We start from the raw sequence: 18648 nt of genomic DNA, 5'->3' as shown, positions 1-18648 counted from the left end.
TTTGACTTTACAATCGAGTATAAGAGTGGAAAAAATAATGCAGTGGTTGATGCACTTTCTAGGGTACATTACCCCGAGAGATCAAACCCAAACAGTACCCAAACACCGTCCATAAACACAGCCCAACTAGAAACTACCAACTCCAACCAACTACCAAAAATCTCAGCACCAACCCATCTTCCACAACAATGTCCAACCAGAAATCCAAACAGCACCAAATCCAAATCCAAGCAATCAGCATAGTCCAAGCTCAATGGATGCAAGAGTTAAAAAAAGCTTACCAATAGGACCCCATGTTGCAGCAGCTGATTAGCCACTACCATCATGGAGACCTGGACCAATCTCGCTACCAACTCAGGAATGAGCTACTCTTTTACAAGGGTAGGCTACATCTTAGGTCATTGGTGCCCTTCCAGCAGCAGATCCGCATCAATTCCACAACAGTCCATTAGGGGGCCACACGGTAGTACAGAAAACATAAGTAAGAATCAAAAAGGAGTTTTATTGGCCTGGCCTAAGGAATGATGTTCGGACACACATCAGAGAGTGTGATGTATGCCAAAGGAGCAAAGTTGAAGCCCTCCTCCCATCGGGGTTGCTCCAGCCTTTGCCCATTCCTGCCAAGAACTGGGAAGACATCAGTATGGACTTTATTAAGGATTACCTCCTTCAAGAGGCAAAATAGTAATCTTTGCGGTGGTGGACAGGTTAAGTAAATATTCTCACTTTATGCCTATTACTCACCCATACACAGCTCTAACTGTGGCCAGGGTGTTCATGGGCAATGTTTTTAAATTACATGGTTTACCACTAACCATAGTAAGTGATCGAGATCCTGTGTTCATTTGCAATTTTTAGAGAGAAATGTTCAGGTTATGTGGAACAGATCTGTTACTCAGTACAGCCTATCATCCTCAAACGGATGGACAAATAGAATCCACGAACAAAGTGCTTGAGTGTTACCTTAGGTGCTTCTCAAGTGATAGACCAAAAGACTGGGTTAAGTGGTTACCTTTAGCTAAGTATTCCTACAATACCTCAGTCCATACATCAACAAAGGTATCCCCTTTTGAAGCTGTCTATGGTCAGCCTCCTCCTCGAATGTTACCATACGAGTCGGGTGCTACCAAAGTTCAAGCGGTTGATGAAGACCTACAGGAAGCACAAGCTAAAATGAAATTTTTTGCTGATAAGAAAAGAAAGAGCCAAGAGTTTGAAATTGGCGGTTTTGTTTACCTCAGATTAAGGCCGTACCAACAAATGACAGTCTCGATGTGAAGGAACTTGAAGATCGCACCAAGGTATTATGGGTCGTTTAAAGTGGTTCAAAAGGTAGGACAAGTGGCATATGAACTAGATCTACCCCCCGAAGCCAAGATCTACCCCGTATTTCATATTTCATGCCTTAAAAGGAAGGTAGGAGAAGGAAGACAAGTATATGCAAACTTACCAAGTATCACTCCTGAAGGATCCATGGAACCCGAGCCTGAGAAGATCTTGCAACGGAGACTAAAAAGGAAAGGAAATGTGGCTAGAGTTGAAGTCTTGGTGCAATGGAATGGCGCCAATGAGGAAGATGCTACTTGGGAAGACTTAGAAACCCTAAGGAGGCGTTACCCTAACCTTGAGGACAAGGTTTTCTAACAAGGGGCATATGTTATGAGCAAAGCTTCGAGACCTGTGTTATTCTATTGTTTGTCTAGTGGTGCTAATGCTGTGTCGTTTCAGTTTTTATTTTAATTGTTTTTTTATTTTGTTGACTGAGAATTTTTTTTTATTGTTACTAGTAGTCTGTTTGAGTCAATTGTTTTCGTCTGTATTTACTAGGCAATGCCCACATCGTGTAGTGGTCAGTTATCACCTGCCCTATTCTTGTTTGCTATTATTCAATCAAGAGGCACCGAAGCATTTATTCACCTACAGATTATCAAAATGAGGCCTAGTAACCTCGAATTACCATAAACAATTCAATCACTTTGATTACATAATTTTACTGCTATAATAGACCTCTATCTCTGGAAGCGGTTGTGGCACCGCAGAAACCAGCTCAACAAACGACCTGTGATGACCTGCTGTGGATGGCAGGGCCTCCCCGGCTTCCATGCAGCATGAGGCAACAAAGAAAATTACAAAACCCTAGCAGAGCGTTTTGTTTTATCTAAGGAAACTTTTTTTCGCATACCTTATCCTTGGACTTGACTCTTGAAATGTCTTGATCAATACCTTATTGAGGTGCCCTTTGACAAGATGTACCCTAGCTAGGTATGTCTTAGCTGGCCTGCAGGGAAGTTGATGATCATGCGATTGGAGTCTGAGAATTCATGTTTTCTTTATTCCATTCCAAATTATATTTGAATTTTACTCTGCATGCTTGTGTTGAATTGGAAATGTACTCCCTAAAGTACTCAGTACAACAACTATTACTTTTGTGGCGACTAATTTTGCCACAAAAAGAATAAAAAGCTGCCCCAAAACTCTTTTCCTGTAAAATATCCCAGCTGCAATATTGCAGATAATAAAACGCCAATTTACGTATTTTATTTGGCAAAAATGCAGCCTGTTGCAAAATCTACTTATTACGACATCTCAATTGGTCGAAAATAAGAACAAAAATGATGAGAAATAACTCCTTCAAATCATTCAACATGATCTCGGGAATACTTTACTCGTCACACTGATATATTGCTACAAAATGTTTCTTGTGAGAAGAAATTTTGTCGATAATTCTTTTCCTATACAAATATTAATCACCGCAAAATACTATATTGACAGCATACATCGCCACAAGAATGTATTGCCCGCAAAGAAACATCATCGAAATGCTATATTGGCAGCATACATCGAGTACTCGAACGTATAACTAAGGTCAACATTAATAAGAAATTAAGTGAAATTATTTTTAGCAAATCGACAGTTATCATGTGACGCAGCATATATTTGGGTAAGTTAAAACGGTAGCTAGCTAGCTAATTAATTAAATTATATAGTCATGTGATGATCAGTGATCATGCATGGCTGCTGGCTGCAATATCCTTGCAATATTACTAAATAGAACGCTATAAAAAGTCAATCATTTTCGTAACATGGTGATGAATCATGAAGCATATGTAATATCATAGAAATATCATGCATGCAATTGTCAAGACTTGTCTAATCGTTGAAACCAAGCACCAAATATCTTAGGGAGAGTGTACAAAAAATCCTAAGAAATATCATATATTTATGAGGAGATTAGGATAATTAGAGTGATCTTCTCAGATAGGTACTGAAGCCAATTTTTTCATCGTCTATAAAATCATGTAAAACATAAAATCATGTCAGTTTATAATTTTTTTTATAAGATCTCAGTGTAAATCTATCATTTCTCAAACTTATATTAATAGTGGGCTGTTCTAATTTGCCTCCTCGATCCTCTTAAATGTAATTGTTTGGGAATACTATCTCATTTTATCTCATCTAATGTTCTCAAAATTTTTCATAACTTCCTTCTCAAACATCACTAAAATACTTTTCAATTTCAAATTTTCAACTTTTTCATCTAATCATTACCTAATCATTACAACTTTTTCAAACTTAAAAAAAAAATAATATAGCTTTTTCAAATTTGAAAATAAAAATTATATTAAAAGATTATATTCTAATTATATTATTTAAGTTATAATATTTTTATTCAATTTTTTATCTCTCATTTTTCAAAACCTAATAAAACATCTTAACTCAAACAATTCCACTACTATTCACAAGCTATTTCATTATTATTCATAAATTTTTCATCTCATAGACCTCATTTCCCAATTAGCTAGACATCTCTTATTTTACGTTTATATAAATTAGACACTCATTGAAGTCAGCAAGAGCATTATATGAGCACAAACAAAGAGAGGGATGGGGATATTCCCTAGCTTCACATTACAGCTTGTCAGCTTCCATGGTTGGGAAAGGAGTACTCCACTAGTGGCTGTCTGTTTAGTGATTTTTCTAGCTACCCGGCAACATCTGACGACAGAAATATATGACAATCCTTTCTATTAAAAGTGTAAATTTTATTGTAACTTTTTCTATTAATTAGTTGTGTAGCATTTGTAATTAAATGGGAGTTTTCAATACAAATTTTGAGGATTACGTGATGTGAATGCAACAAAGTTTTTGATCAATAAGATTTTTGAGAAATTAATCTCAGAAGTTTTCATAGAAATTTTGAGATGTACTAATTCCCTGTATTCGGATTTAATTGTAAAAGTGTATAGGAAAAATGAGAATTGTTTGAATAAAAAATGTTTTAAAAGTATTTTCTATTCAAGTTTTGTAAAAGTAATTGATAGCTAGGTAGATTTAAAAAAGTTTTTGGATAAAAGTTTAGCAAGGGTTGTTCTTTTTTTTTTTTTTTTTTTTTTTTTTTTTTTTTTTTTTTTTTTTTGGTTTTTGTGCTTGAAGAGGTACTTTTTATTTATATATATATTTTTAGTAAAAATATAGGTATGATTAGGTGAAAGGGATTTTTAAAAATAGGTTTTAGACAATAATTAAGGCTATATTTGGATACATAAATGGTTTCATATCATCTCATCTTATCATTATAATTTTTTCAAATGTTCACACAAAATATAATAATAATTCAACTTTTTCAAATGTCAAAATAATAATAATATTAAAAAATAATATTCTAATAATATTTTATTCAACTTTCAACTTTCATTTAAAACTATCTTATCTCATCTTACTATCTAAACGGAACCTAAAAGATATTTGTATTGAAGTTGAATTTTTTTTAACAAAAATAGCATACTACAACAGAATGCTTTTTTCTGAAGGAAGTCTTTGATCCAAAAAACAGTCATATTTCTATTGTAACAAAGGGACCAAACCTAAGAGTATCCACATCCAGGCCCGTAATTACTTTGTTTGAATCCATGTTTATTCAACATCTCGTTGATCAATGATTCGATGCATTGTTTTTTTTTTTTTTCTATTTCTATAAATGCATTACAACTCTATTTAACACAGAAAATCTATTTAGCAATCTTATTTTTAATACACCCAACACACCGTTGATGCAGAAGCTTTCCACATCAACTATGCTTAAAATGATTGGTGTTTTGATTTTTTTAAAGTAATAATAAGTCTCACTATATATAAGTGGTGTGCTAACACATCGGCTTCTATATAGCAAAACTGATCTTTAACTTGAAACAACAATTTGGGGTGAAAACAATTATCACATTCCTTTTACTTACATGTTACATATTCAGGGGAACGACCATTTGGAAAGAGACAATTTAAAAAATATATATTATCATTAGGAAGAGACAGATCGTGATTTTAAAGATGAGAAATGATATTTACATTTTTAGGATGTACAAGTCTTAAGAATGCATGCAAATAAATACATGGTCCTGAAAAATGATTGTAAAATAATAAATATTGGTCTCTTCCTAATAGTGAGAAACGAATAGTTGGTCCTGAGAAAATAATTGTTAAAAAGATTTGAAAAAAAATATGAGTTAAAAAATAAATAAAGAATAAAATATAGGAAATGTGTTTTTTTATAAAATAAAAGAGAGTGAGATATAGCAGGTTTTAAATTCTAATATTAAGGTGAATAGTTAAAATATAAAAAATGTGGTTTATTGTTAAAACTTAGCAAAACTTGAGCCTCACCCTCGTTTGGTTACGTAGATGAAATGACATGAGATAAAAAATTTGAGAATAGTAATAAGATAATTTGTTAATAGTAGTGAAATGGTTCGAATTAAGATGTTTTATGGGATTTTAAAAAATGAGAGAGAAAAAAGTTGAATATGGTATAAGCACTTTGCTTTCGGTATTGCTTGTTTGGTGGAGGAGAATTTATCTCCCGTGGTGCTTGCCTTGGGGCAAGCACTCCACTTCTTGTATCGCTCGTTGAGGCCAAGCACTCTACTTCCCATATTGCTCGCCTATGGTCGAGCACTCTACTTCCCATATTGCTCACGTGGGGGTGAGTACTTTGCCCCCTATGGTGCTCGCCTCCTAGTGAGCACTTTACTTCCCATATTGCTCGCATTGAGTGTGAGCACTTTGCTTCCCGTATTGCTCACCTTGGGAAAGCACTTTGCCCCCATCATGCTCGCTTTGGGGCGAGCAATTTACTTCCCATATTACCTAAGAGCTGAGCATTTTGCTTCCCGTAGTACTTGCCAGGTTACCTTGGTGAGCACTGTGGTAACCTTCGTGTTCTCCATGTTGCTCGCTTACGATATGAGCACTTTTCATTTCCTTGTTGTTTGCAGAGGTGGGGAGTATTTTAAATCTTGTGGCGCTTTCTTCGGGGTGAGCAATTAGACTGCATGTTGCTCACCTAGTGGCGAGCACTTCATCTCATCTCTCATAATGCCCGCTTGGAGAGTAAGCCTTTGCCTCTCGTCATGCTTGCCCAAGGTCTAGCACTTTGCCCCTGTGGTGCTTGCCTAGTTATCTTGGCGAACACAGTTACCTTGGTGCTCTTTACAATGCTCGCCTAAGGTAGGAGTATTTTACTTCCCATGGTACTCGCCTATGAGGTGAGCTCTATCCCTTTCCACGTTCCTTACTGAGATGCTAACACGGGCAAGCACTATCTCTCTACGCATTGCTCGCCAAGGTAGTGAGCAGTTTGCTTCCCACAGTTCTCGCCTTGAGTGATGAGCACTTTTGATCCTTTGGTGCTCTTCATGTTGCTCACTTAGGGTGATAACTTTCCCTCCCCACCTTGCACTTTGAGGTGGCGAGCTCTTTGGCTCCCTTGGTCCATGCCGAGATAGCGAATATCTTTTTCTCCATTGTAATCGGCTAGGAGACGAGTTTTTTCCCTTTTCATGATTGTAACACCCCGCTTAATTAACCTTTAGATTAACCCTTAAAAATTCTAGATTAGGCTTTTAATTTTGGGTTATTACTAGGGGTGTAACCGGTCCGGTCTGGTTCGGTTTTAGACAAAATCTAGGACCGAACCGGTATGTACTAATTTTATATTTGTCAAAACCGATTATATACCAGTTACCCTACTAAACCGGTATTTCCGGTTTTACCGATTTTCGGTCCGGTCCGGTCCCGTCCCCTTTTTTTAAAATGTAAGTTTCACAGTTTGTCATTAAAAATTTGTTTATTAAAAAAATCTGTTTTAATTTTTACTAAAAAAATCTACTTTACTAAAAACTATTTTAATAAAAAATCTGCTTTACTACAAAAAATCTGATTAGTACAGCTGCATAATATATTAAACTATAAAATAGTATTAAAAAATAGGCTATTAGTATAGTTATAAACTTATATATTAGTATAGCTAAATAATATATTAGACTATATAATAGTATTAATATTAGACTATTGGTATAGTTATAAGTTATATATTAGTATTAGTTATAAACTATATGTCTATATATTTAATACTAGTATTAGTTATAAACTTATATATTAGTATTAACATTTTATGTAATAATTTATAAATTATAATAAGAAATTATTTCATATATGAATATATATAATTATATATTATATATAAAAATTCCACATAAAAATTTATAATTATACATAATATATAAAACTTATATATATTAATATATATAATATTTTGTATAAAACTTATATATACAATAATACAAATATTATTTTTTATATATATTTTTATCAACCGGTCCGGTCCGGTCCGAAAAATTCTAAAGCCGGAACTGGACTGGAACCCACTGATTTTCACATTCTAAGAATGGACTGGTTCAAAACTGGTAAAACCGATCCGGACCGATTTTCCGGTTTGAATTTACACCTCTAGTTATTACTTACATTAAGGTTGATAGTGAGGTTAGCCTTAATCTCGACAGTTAATACCATTAAGCTAAGGTTTAGAGTAGTAAGCCCATTAGTAAATTTAGTGAGGTTTTTAGGACCTTAGAGCATTTATGGGCCTAGCCTAAGAAGTTTTGAAACCAAGCCCATAGGGAATTCAAGACTTGGTAGCTAGATTTGGCCCAAACTTAAGAATGCATAAGGCATTTGGGCCAAACTTGGTGTAGAAATGACCCATGGCCCAATTAGGCCAAGTCAAACCTTTTCAAGCATATCTTAGTGGATCTTGATGTTTCTTTTCAACTCTAAAAATCTGGAAATGAGGTCCCTCTCATTTAAGCCCATAAGTCATGAACCCACACACTTAGCCATTTTAAGCCCACAAGGCCCAAAACCATGTTTGGGTTTATTTCACTATTTAACTTTGAAAGCCCAATATACCATACTATTAGTTTCCTTAAGCCGTAATCATATCCTAGGTACCCAAATTAAATTTTGAAGGTTGGCTAAAACCATTATACATCATACTTGAGGTTAGTGAACTTTAAGCCTTGTTTTGAAGTTTAATTTCGTTTAATCTTTTCTTAACATTCTAATTTGAATTTTTCTTGATTGATTATTTCATTTCATCATACTTAGACCTTACTAATATCCTAGCTAAACCTCCCCACATGTCATTAAGGAAAATGACATATCAAACCCCAAACTTTGCATCAATCTGCTATGTGTATTGTCCTTTGAATACTTGGATTATTTTGCCCTCAGGCCCAATGTTTTCGTAACTTGACCACAAGAGTAATATGGTCTTTAAATACCTCATGAGACCCCTTCAAACCCAGTATGAGCCTTGGATGAAATTGGTTATACAAACCAATTCAATTGACCAAACTGATTGCCCCATAGTCTAGTTTAAGTGGGAAATGGTTGGGTTGGAAAATCCACATGATCAGTCCACATAAATTGAAACCAAAAAGGGCTAGGCCCATACTTGAAAGGATCCTCACCCATTTGAATTGCCAAAGGAGAATGATTCGTAGTGGTATGAGCAAAAACCTGGTAAAAAACATTAGGAAATCAGTTAAGAAAATTAGAATCAATAAAAAATCTATCTAACCTTGCCCAGCTCCGAGCCAATCCGCCTTGGCCATTATTCCATGTCATCCTCGGACCTTTAGAACACATATCCAGCAGTCCACAAGATTGAAGACACAAATTAAACTCTTCCATTGCAGCAAACGGACGAGGATGACTACCTTTTCTTTTCGAGTCATCTTTGATAATATTGAAGTCGCCACAAATAAGCCAGGGAAGATTACCATTGCCAGTAGATTCCAGGTCTGTCCAAAGGGTTCTTCTCTCTATCTGATTGCACTTGGCATACACAATGGTCAGAATAAAAACATGCCCATTCTCCTCCACCTTCACAGTCACAAACTGATTTGACCCTGCCAACTAGTGAACAAAAATAGTCGAGTTCCACAATAGCCAAATTTTTCCTTCCATCTCTTCATTAGTAATAAAAGAATCACAACTAAACCTGTTCAAAAGATTTAGAATTTTATCTTCCAACAAGAATGGCTCAGCCAAAGCTAAAATATTAGGCCTGTATTTTTTAATTAATGTTCTCACTCTCCGAATATTCCAAAAAATGATAGGACTAACCATAGATTAAGTTTAGAATGGCGGAATACCGCTTTGGTGGAGCTCCTTTTAGCTTATCTCTCTCAGTTTCATTTTTGGATTGAACTTCATCAGGATTTAGCTTAAGCTTTTCCATCATCAACATCATAAGCCTCAAAATTAATATGTTCAATTTCAACCAGCTCCACGTGAGATTTCGAACCAGGCCCCAACTGACCCACGTCCTCAACCATGTATCCAGACCTAATTTCATCATGTGCTTCAACCAACACAAGGGGTGTTGGCCCATCACTAGAGCCAACGTTGTGCTTCAATTTCATCTGACCCACGTCCTCATCACGTGAAGCATTTACCATCACTAGGCCCATGTCTTGCACCTTGCACCCACGACTAGGATCTTCAAAAGTGGATTCTATAGTCATTAAAGGACCAAAATTTGCACTCACTTTATTCACTAAAAGCCCATCAACCTGGTTTATTGTTTCTGCACAGAAAGAAATATTAGTAGCCACCACCATCTCCGATGGAACATGCATATGATTTCCTGAATCAGCAACTAGTTCCTCGGCCTTTTGTCATGAACCACCTTGAGTATCTTCATGCAAGTCCACCAAAACATCATCAGATTTCACAACATCCTTCTCAAGCAAATCAACCTCTGGAGTCGCACCTTCCTTCTTAACCAATGCACCATTTCCTTCCTGCGCATCTGAAGCATTACTCCCTCCTTTTTTAACCCAAACCTTCCCTCCTTTTAACTGCTTTTTTTGGGGATCATTTCTAAATCTACAGGGTTTTGTATTGTGGCCCTGAAGCTTGCATGAAGAGCAATATGCAGGAAGAGTTTCATATATTACCTCTTGCCTCCTGCTTCGGTGCACCCCTAGTTTCTTGATCCAAAAATGATTTATAGGCTCTTTTGATGAATCAATCTCTAGGCACACACGAGCACCATCAGTTCTAGTCGCACACTTCGTAGGGTAATCTCGTCTTATGAATCTACCAATTGGTGTCGTGAGAAGCTTCAAAACTGACGAGTGAAAAAAAGTTTGGTGGTAACCCAGGAAGGAACACCCAAACCGGTACACAGGGGGGTTCAAATTGCTCATCGAATTATGGCGTCTAGGAAAAAGGCCGATTCGGCACATCGTTCACTTCGCATGAATCCCTAGATAAAGCCTTGTTGAAATCCAAATCATTTGACAATCAGATGAAGACATGTCTTGGCCTTTGCATAGCCGATACAACAGGAACACTGGAAAGGCCCCAACGACATCGGATAAAGGCACGGATGGCATCTAGTGGTGGCTGTTGTCGAAGGAATTTTAAAACCAACGAGAATCTAAACGGTTGTTCGTTCTTTCCATCTCCTCCACAGAGAACAGGAAGCATAATTCTCCATCAATGATTTTCAGCTGCCAAAAAGGGACCTTGTTATGAGCGAAGCTTCGAGACCTGTGTTATTCTATTGTTTGTCTAGTGGTGCTAATGCTGCGTCGTTTCAGTTTTTATTTTAATTGTTTTTTTTATTTTGTTGACTGAGTCTTTGTTTTTATTGTTACCTGTAGTCTGTTTGAGTCAGTTGTTTTCGTCCGTATTTACTGGGCAATGCCCACATCGTGTAGTGGTCAGTTATCTCCTGGCCTATTTATGTTTGCTATTATTCAATCAAAAGGCACCGAAGCATTTATTCAACTACAGATTATCACAAGGAGGCCTGGTAACCTCGAATTACCATAAACAATTCAATCACTTTGATTACATAATTTCACTACTATGACAGTGGTATTTAGAGCCTTGGTTCTGTGACAATGGCTGAGGGTACTAGGCATGTGCAGATGACTGAAGCTTTGGAAGCACTGAAAGGAGAGAACACCCACCTGCGTGAGGAACAGGTGCGACAGAAGGAGATGTTAGCCGCAATACTAAAACAGATCAATAATCTGGCATCTAGCTATGAGACCTTAGCAGCACATCACAATTCTGGGGAAGGTTCTTCCAACTCAAAGGATGGTAACAATCCTTTATTTGAGGGAAATGGGGGAATTCAAGCTAGGTCCTTAAGGTTAGATTTTCCTAAATTTGATAGTACTGATCCGGATGAATGGATTTAAAAGGCACAACAATTTTTTGAGTATTACAAACAGTGTTTTGGATTTCATACCGTACCGGCCGGTACGGTCGATATTTTTCGTACCGGCCATCTAGCCGGTACAGGTACTATACCCGTTTCGTACCGGCCTCAATTTCGGCCTGTACCGGTGTTTTATTTTTTTATTTTTTTTATTTTTTCAAACTACAAGCTTATTTTTTAACCCCCAATTCAGACTAGACAATTTATAATTTATATATATATGTATTTATATATAGACTATTATTTTGGAATATAGTTTTTATGTATATTTGTATATATAATTTATTTATATATCGACTATCCCGAAACGCTATCTTGAAACGGTACCGGTACCGAAATATTTCGTTCCAATGCCTTGACCGATACGGCGTCCGGTACGGCATTCAAAACATTGATTACAAAACATCCGATGACCAAAGGCTTCAAATAGCCTTTTTCCAAATGGAAGGAAAGCCCTATCATGATATAGTTGGTTAAAGGAGTCCAGCGCAATCCAATCTTGGGATGATTTTATTGCAGCCTTAGAAGTGAGATTTGGACCCTCAACCTATGAGGATCCTGTAGGGGAATTTACTAAATTAAGGCAAACTGGGACTGTAGTAGTATATCATACGCAATTTGAAATTCTATCTAATAAAATAACTGGATTATCTGAAGAGTTCCGAATTAGTACCTTTCTCAGTGGCCTTAGGGATGATTTAAGGATCACTGTCACCATGTTTAAGCCATCTACACTCTCAGCAGCCTTTGGTTTGGCTGGGTTACAGGAGGAAGAAGTGCTTAGGCATGTAAGGGCAAATCCAAACAAGTTCCAAAACTACCAAAACAACCAGCCTAGATTGCCTGCTCTAGCCCCTATTTTGAGACTTCCAGCTCCTCCAAATAGACCCAACCCGAGACCCCAAACCTTCAATAACCCCAGAAAAACTAGCTTTCCCATCAAAAGAGTCTCTCCTGCCCTAATGCAAGAAAGGAAGGAAAAAAGGGCTATGTTGGTTTTGTGATGAGAAGTACCATCTTGGACATAAATGTACCAAACCCAGGATTTACCTTTTAGACGCAATGGAGGGAGAGGTAGAGGAATCCGAGAAACCAGAAACTGAGGAAGGTACCTTGGCTGTGATAGAAACTAATGATGAGGAAGTGTGTGAGTTATTAAGAATCACCCTGCTTGCTATTGCTAGATCTTTAGCCCCAAAAACTATGAGATTGTTTGCAGAACTTAATCACCACCGAGTATTGGTTTTGATTGACACATGAAGTACTCATAGTTTTATGGATCCAAATGTAGCAAGGAATGCCAATCTGTCAAGGGAAGAAAGCCACTTAACAGTCCAGGTGGCTAATGGTGCCACTCTTCCTTGCCTTGGTTACTGTAAGGCAATTTCTTTGAAGCTACAGGATTACACATGTAAGGCTAATTTATATGTGTTGACTCTGGGGGGTTGTGACTTAGTTTTGAGTGTTGATTGGCTAAGAGGATTGAGATCAGTTTTATGGAATTTTTCTGATCTAACTATGCGGTTCTAGTGTGATGAAAAGGCTGTAGAGTTGCAGGGAATCCCAGCCATGAATGTGACTGAGGAAGACAACATTGGCGACCTCAAGAAGGGAACAACAAAAAGAATATGCCTGCAAATTATGGAAGGAAATGCTGCAAGTCTCACTCCTAGCATCCCAGGAGCAGTACAACAACTCCTGGACAGATTCAAAGGAGTATTTGCTGAACCAAAAGGACTGCCACCTCCCAGGATTTCTGATCATAAAATTAAATTGCAGGAGGGCTGTAAACCCACATGTGTAAGACCCTACAGGTATCCGTATTACCAAAAGGAGGAGATATAGAAACTAGTGGCTGATCTGATCAAGAATGGCAGCATACGGAGCAGCCAAAGTCCTTATTCTTCACCCGTGTTGCTAGTAAGGAAGGCTGATGGAAGTTGGAGAAGGTGTATGGACTACCATGCTCTCAATAGGGATACCATCAAAGATAAGTACCCTATCCCTAGTATTGATGAGTTACTTGATGAATTAGGGGGCGCTAAAATTTTTTCAAAACTGGATTTAAGGTCAGGATATCATCAGATAAGAATGCATCCTGATGACATCCCTAAAACTGCCTTTTGCACACATGAGGGTCATTATGAGTTTTTAGTGATGCCTTTTGGGCTTACTAATGCTCCATCGACTTTCCAAGGGGTGATGAATGACATGTTTAGGCCTTATTTGAGGAAGTTCATGCTGTTATTCTTTGAGGATATTTTAATATATAGCAAGTCAATTCAGGACCATAAAGAACATCTCACACGGGTTTTGGAGGTACTAGAAGCAAACAAAATTTTTGCCAAGCTGTCTAAGTGTGTTTTTTGCAGCAAGGAAGTCAATTATTTGGGGCATCTTATTTCTAAAGAAGGGGTCAAAGCTGATCCCCAAAAACGGGTTGCTATGCAAGAATGGCCAACTCCTAAAAATCTCAAAGCTTTAAGAGGTTTTTAAGGACTAACGGGATACTACAAGAAATTTATCAAAGGATATGGAGTAATTGCAACCCCTCTTACCTGCCTTCTAAGAAAAAATGTTTTTTCTTAGAATGATAAGGCCCAAGCAGCATTTGAGGAATTGAAAGATACTATGGTAAGTCTTCTTGTACTTAGATTACCTAATTTTACTAAAATGTTTGTGGTGGAATGTGATGCTTCAGGAGAAGCAATGGGAGCAGTGCTAATGCAAGAAGGGCAGCCCCTAGCCTATTTCAGTCGGGCTTTAAAAGGGAGGAATCTGACTTTATCCACCTATGAGAAAGAACTATTAGCCTTGGTGATGGCAGTGAGGAAATGGAGGCACTACCTATTGGGACAGTCCTTCAAAGTACGCACTGACCAGCAAGCACTCAAATATTTGCTGGAACAAAGGGTGGGAACTCCATCACAACAGAAGTGGATCTCTAAACTGCTGGGTTTTGACTTTACAATCGAGTATAAGAGTGGAAAAAATAATGCAGTGGTTGATGCACTTTCTAGGGTACATTACCCCGAGAGCACAAAACCAAACAGTACCCAAACACCGTCCATAAACACAGCCCAACCAGAAACTACCAACTCCAACCAACTACCAAAAATCTCAGCACGAACCCATCTACCACAACAATGTCCAACCAGAAATCCAAACAGCACCAAATCCAAATCCAAGCAATCAGCATAGTCCAAGCTCAGTGGATGCAAGAGTTAAAGAAAGCTTACCAATAGGACCCCATGTTGCAGCAGCTGATTAGCCACTACCATCATGGAGACCTAGACCAATCTCGCTACCAACTCCGGAATGAGTTACTCTTTTACAAGGGTAGGCTACATCTTGGGTCATTGGTGCCCTGCCAGCAGCAGATCCTGCAACAATTCCACAACAATCCATTAGGGGGCCACACGGTAGTACAGAAAACACAAGTAAGAATCAAAAAGGAGTTTTACTGGCCTAGCCTAAGGAATGATGTTCGGACACACATCAGAGAGTGTGATGTATGCCAAAGGAGCAAAGTTGAAGCCCTCCTCCCATCGGAGTTGCTCCAGCCTTTGCCCATTCCTGCCAAGAACTGGGAAGACATCAGCATGGACTTTATTAAGGATTACCTCCTTCAGGAGGCAAAATAGTAATCTTTGCGGTGGTGGACAAGTTAAGTAAATATTCTCACTTTATGCCTATTACTCACCCATACGCAGCTCTAACCGTGGCCAGGGTGTTCATGGGCAATGTTTTTAAATTACATGGTTTACCACTAACCATAGTAAGTGATCGAGATCCTGTGTTCATTAGTAATTTTTGGAGAGAAATGTTTAGGTTATGTGGAACAGATATGTAACTTAGTACAGCCTATCATCCTCAAACGGATGGACAAACAGAATCCATGAACAAAGTGCTTAAGTGTTACCTTAGGTGCTTCTCAAGTGATAGACCAAAAGACTGGGTTAAGTGGTTACCTTTAGCTAAGTATTCCTACAATACCTCAGTCCATACATCAACAAAGGTATCCCCTTTTGAAGCTGTCTATGGTCAGCCTCCTCCTCGAATGTTACCATACGAGTTGGGTGCTACCAAAGTTCAAGCGGTTGATGAAGAACTATGAAGCCGTGAGTTTATAGCCAAGCTCATCAAGGAAAACCTGCAGGAAGCACAAGCTAAAATGAAACTTTTTGCTGATAAGAAAAGAAAGAGCCAAGAGTTTGAAATTGGCGATTTTGTTTACCTCAGATTAAGGCCGTACCGACAAATGACAGGCTCGATGTGAAGGAACTTGAAGATCGCACCAAGGTATTATGGGCCGTTTAAAGTGGTTCAAAAGGTAGGACAAGTGGCATATCAACTAGATCTACCCCCCGAAGCCAAGATGTACCCCGTATTTCATATTTCATGCCCTAAAAGGAAGCTAGGAGAAGGAAGACAAGTATACGCAAACTTACCAAGTATCACTCCCGAAGGATCCATGGAACCCGAGCCTGAGAAGATCTTGCAACGGAGACTAAAAAGGAAAGGAAATGTGGCTAGAGTTGAAGTCTTGGTGCAATGGAATGGCGCCAATGAGGAAGATGCTACTTGGGAAGACTTAGAAACCCTAAGGAGGCGTTACCCTAACCTTGAGGACAAGGTTTTCTAACAAGGGGCATCTGTTATGAGCGAAGCTTCGAGACCCATGTTATTCTATTGTTTGTCTAGCGGTGCTAATGCTGTGTCATTTCAGTTTTTATTTTAATTGTTTTTTTATTTCGTTGACAGATAATTTTTTTTTTTATTGTTACCTGTAGTCTTTTTGAGTCAGTTGTTTTCGTCTGTATTACTGGGCAATGCCCACATCGTGTAGTGGTCAGTTATCACCTGCCCTATTTATGTTTGCTATTATTCAATCAAGAGGCATCGAAGCATTTATTCAACTACAGATTATCAAAAGGAGGCCTAGTAACCTCGAATTACCATAAACAATTCAATCACTTTGATTACATAATTTTACTGCTATAGTAGACCTCTATCTCTGGAAGCGGTTGTGGCACCGCAGAAACCAGCTCAACAAACAACCTGTGATGACCTGCCGTGGACGGCAGGGCCTCCCCGGCTTCCATGCAGCATGAGGCAACAAAGAAAATTACAAAACCCTAGCAGAGCGTTTTGTTTTATTTAAGGAAACTTTTTTTCGCAAACCTTATCCTTGGACTTGACTCTTGAAATGTCTTGATCAATACCTTATTGTGGTGCCCTTTGACAAGATGTACCCTAGCTAGGTATGTCTTAGCTGGCCTGTAGGGAAGTTGATGATCATGCGATTGGCGTCTGAGAATTCATGTTTTCTTTATTCCATTCCAAATTATATTTGAATTTTACTCTGCATGCTTGTGTTGAATTGGAAATGTACTCCCTAAAGTACTCAGTACAACAACTATTGCTTTTGTGGCGACTAATTTTGCCACAAAAAGAATAAAAAGCTGCCCCAAAACTCTTTCACTGCAAAATATCCCAGTTGCAATATTGCAGATAATAAAACGCCAATTTACGTATTTTATTTGGCAAAAATGCAACCTGTCGCAAAATCTACTTATTACGGCATCTCAATTGGGGTGAGCACTCCAATTCTTGTATCGCTCGTTGAGGCCAAGCACTCTACTTCCTATATTGCTCGCCTATGGTCGAGCACTCTACTTCCCATATTGCTCACGTGGGGTTGAGTACTTTGCCCCCTATGGTGCTCGCCTCCTAGTGAGCACTTTACTTCCCATATTGCTCGCATTGAGTGTGAGCACTTTGCTTCCCGTATTGCTCACCTTGGGAAAGCACTTTGCCCCCATCATGCTCGCTTTGGGGCGAGCACTTTACTTCCCATATTACCTAAGAGCTGAGCATTTTGCTTCCCATAGTACTTGCCTGGTTACCTTGGTGAGCACTGTCGTAACCTTCGTGTTCTCCATGTTGCTCGCTTACGATATGAGCACTTTTCATTTCCTTGTTGTTTGCAGAGGTGGGGAGTATTTTAACTCTTGTGGTGCTTTCTTCGGGGTGAGCAATTAGACTGCATGTTGCTCACCTAGTGGCGAGCACTTCATCTCATCTCTCATAATGCCCGCTTGGAGAGTAAGCCTTTGCCTCTCGTCATGCTTGCCCAAGGTCTAGCACTTTGCCCCTGCGGTGCTTGCCTAGTTATCTTGGCGAACACAGTTACCTTGGTGCTCTTTACATTGCTCGCCTGAGGTAGGAGTATTTTACTTCCCTTGGTGCTCGCCTATGAGGTGAGCTCTATCCCTTTCCACGTTCCTTACCGAGATGCTAACACGGGCAAGCACTATCTCTCTACGCATTGCTCGCCAAGGTAGTGAGCAGTTTGCTTCCCACAGTTCTCGCCTTGGGTGATGAGCACTTTTGATCCTTTGGTGCTCTTCATATTGCTCACTTAGGGTGATAACTTTCCCTCCCCACCCTGCACTTTGAGGTGGCGAGCTCTTTGGCTCCCTTGGTCCATGCCGAGATAGCGAATATCTTTTTCTCCATTGTAATAGGCTAGGAGACGAGTTTTTTCCCTTTTCCAGATTGTAACACCCCGCTTAATTACCTTTAGATTTACCCTTAAAAATTCTAGATTAGGCTTTTAATTTTGGGTTATTACTAGGGGTGTAACCGGTCCGGTCTGGTCCGGTTTTAGATAAAATCTAGGACCGAACCGGTATGTACTAATTTTATATTTTTCAAAACCGATTATGTACCAGTTACCCTCCTAAACCAGTACTTCAAGTTTTACCGATTTTCGGTCCGGTCCGGTCCCCTTTTTTTAAAATGTAAGTTTCACAGTTTGTCATTAAAAATTTGTTTATTAAAAAAATCTGTTTTAATTTTTACTAAAAAAATCTACTTTACTAAAAACTATTTCAATAAAAAATCTGCTTTACTACAAAAAATCTGATTAGTATAGCTGTATAATATATTAGACTATATAATAGTATTAAAAAATAGGCTATTAGTATAGTTATAAACTTATATATTAGTATTAGTTATAGTAATTTAGTATAACTATATCAGTATAAGTATAACTATAGTCTATATTA

Source organism: Juglans microcarpa x Juglans regia, chromosome 8S (genome assembly GCF_004785595.1).
Source record: "Juglans microcarpa x Juglans regia isolate MS1-56 chromosome 8S, Jm3101_v1.0, whole genome shotgun sequence".
Lineage (NCBI taxonomy): Eukaryota > Viridiplantae > Streptophyta > Magnoliopsida > Fagales > Juglandaceae > Juglans > Juglans microcarpa x Juglans regia.
Note: the sequence above shows the minus strand (reverse complement) of the source record.